The sequence below is a fragment of the Bos javanicus genome, chromosome 6 (assembly GCF_032452875.1).
Source record: "Bos javanicus breed banteng chromosome 6, ARS-OSU_banteng_1.0, whole genome shotgun sequence".
Classification (NCBI taxonomy): Eukaryota; Metazoa; Chordata; class Mammalia; order Artiodactyla; family Bovidae; genus Bos; species Bos javanicus.
The window spans coordinates 51913461-51916310 of record NC_083873.1 but is presented as its reverse complement, the minus strand read 5'-3'; the positions used below and the strand labels follow the sequence as shown (position 1 = coordinate 51916310).

The window sequence follows — 2850 nt, the reverse complement described above, 5'->3', positions numbered from 1 at the left end:
TTGTGACTATTCATTTGATAACATATAACATGGCATTGTAACTTTAGAAGAGTTGGACCTTATTTCATGAACCTTTAAATGTGGGCTGGCTTTGTGATTTGCTGTGGTCAATAGAGTATGAAAGAAGTGCCAGTATTCCATTTCCAAACAAGACATCAAGAACGCCTGTGTTCTCACTTTTGTTTCTCTAACTGTACTCTGAGAACAAGTAAATGTGAGCCAACCTGCTAGACAATTAAAAAAAAAAATCTAATAATTTACAGTCCAGCCAGGACAAACAGAACCACCTAGTTGCCTGCTGCTAAATATAGATGTGCAAGTGGGTATCTCTGGGCCCTTAGAGACTAGGTGATCCCCTAGCCAACCCATACACATGTGAGCCTAAAAGAGCTTATTGTTTTAAGCATATAGGCTTTGTGTGTTATTTTTTTTTAATAAATATCTTATGATTTTATTTATATAATTCTTATTGCTTGCTTATTACTTATCAATATAATTATTAAAGTTAAGAGATTTTTACTTATAAAATATATTCTTTGGAAATATATGCTGTTATAATGGATTAAGTGCAATTACCTACTGCCATTATAAATTTGTGTAACCAGCAATCACAATCATGCTTGGACCTAGAGTGTGTCATACAGAGTTAAGAAAGTCAGAAAATAAAACAAATATGGTATATTAACGCATATGTGTGAAATCTAGAAAAATGGTAACAGATGAACCTATTTACAGGGCAGGAATAGAGATGCAGATGTAGAGAATGGGCATGCGGACATGGAGGGGAAAAGAGGAGGGTGGGATAATTGAGAGAGTATCATTGGTATATATATATATATATATATATATATATATATATATATATATACTGCTGCTCCTGCTGCTGCTGCTGCTGCTAAGTCGCTTCAGTCATGTCTGACTCTGTGCGAACCCATTGACGGCAGCCTACCAGGCTCCCCCGTCCCTGGGATTCTCCAGGCAAGAACACTAGAGTGGGTTGCCATTTCCTTCTCCAATGCATTAAAGTGAAAAGTGAAAGTGAAGTCGCTCGGTTGTGTCCGACTCTTAGCGACCCCATGGACTGCAGCCCACCAGGGTCCTCCATCCATGGGATTTTCCAGGCAAGAGTACTGAAGTGGGGTGCCATTGCCTTCTCCGATATATATATACTACCTTTTGTAAAATAGATAACTAGTGGGAAGCACAGGGAGCCCAGATCGGTGCTCTGTGTTGAAAAAGTGTGAATGACCAACAGGAAGAGGGCCGTGGATGGAACTGGGAGTCCCTAGAAATGACTCAGTCCCACTCCAACTTTGAGCAAGGAATAGTCAAAATGATGAAGTAAAAGGGGAGCTGGGATATGACCGTGGATATGTTAAACATGGGGCCCTCTCACTACAAGAAGTGCAAAAAAGAATAGGGAAACAGATGAAGAAACAAAACCAATCCTGTGCAGGCAGGAGAAGTACGATTTTATTGATGACCTTAGGCTGAGTAATGACACTCAATACATGCCTGAGCAGCTACCCTAGAGCTGTGTGGTGTTGGTTTAATCGCTAAGTTGTGTCCGACTCTTTGCAACCTAAGGGACTGTAGCCCACCAGTTTCCTCTGTCATTGAAATTTTCTAGGCAAGAATACTGGAGTGGGTTGCCATTTTCTTCTCCAGGAGATCTCCCCATCCAATCAAAGCTGGGAAGCCCATGGTGGCTGACCCACTTGAGCTGGCTTTTTAAGGAAGAGAATGGAGAATCAGATGTTAAAACCTGGCTGGCCCCAAGGAAGAGGACTTGGAGGTGACGTGCCTCCTGGGAAAATGAAAGAGAAGCCATGAGATGAGAAGAAGGAGACCAAGATGAAGGCTCCCCTAGAGTAGCCAGGAAGATCTCTGGCCTCCCAAAGGATGGATCTGCCTCAAGGCTGCTCAGGAAGCTAAGCCTCATGCAGGAGGAACAGTTGTTGTTCCTGCAGCTGCCAGACTGGATCCCAGCCAGCTGCCTCTTCAGGACATCAAGACAAAGGTGCCGAATAAGGATGGACAGATGGTGGTTATAAAGCAGGATGAAAAGCAGGAAGCCAGGTTGCCAGAGAATGCTTGTACCCTGGCTTACCTGACAGAGTGTCAATGATAAGTTGCTCACCCACACATCAGGGCAGGGGCAGTACCTCCTGGGCAAAGTCACTCTGGATGTGATGATGGGGACAATCTGCTCTTTCCTGCAGGAACTGGTGGCCATGGGCTTTGGAGACAATAGAATGAGTGAGATGACAGTCTTGGGATATGCAAAACACAAACTCATCTGCTCTCCCAATTTTGAATCCCTGTTGGATCACAAACACCAGTAAAATGAGCAGATGGAGAATGGTGGTGACTGTGCCTGTGATTGCTGCCTGCTCCAAACGTTATGTTCTCATATCTGTTCCACCCAGAAGTGGCCTGTTTAGCCCGCCCACTCTAGCCATTGTCCCAGTTTGCTCTACCCCATGTAGCTCCCTCCTACAGCAGTTGTGAACAAGGCATAGCCTTCCCATGGCAACTGTGAACAAGGCATAACCTTCCCAAAGCATGCACCCTCACTGCTGGAGGGCTTGTCCCTGCTATTTTCAACAGGCTGCATCCTCCCAGGTGGTGAGGTGTCTGTGGGAAAGAACAGGATCCTTCTCTTGGGGTGGTTCCCAGGTAGGAAAAGTAAGAAGGGCTGCAGCATCTTTGGCTCCCTCATCCCTCCTGAGAGATGACAGAGAGTCTCTTGAGTATCTTGAGGGAGAGAGCAGAGGTCTTTTGAGTCTGAGACTCAGTCCCTGCTCTCTCTGTTACTAAGTGTGTAATTGGACAAACTCTGTAAACTTT

The 2850-nt window shown here is 44.5% G+C and overlaps 1 pseudogene; it reads left to right on the top strand.

The window, feature by feature from the left end:
* Positions 1–1291: 1291 nt before the first annotated feature.
* Positions 1292–2352, top strand: LOC133250087 (DNA-directed RNA polymerase III subunit RPC4-like; annotated as a pseudogene).
* Positions 2353–2850: the final 498 nt, after the last annotated feature.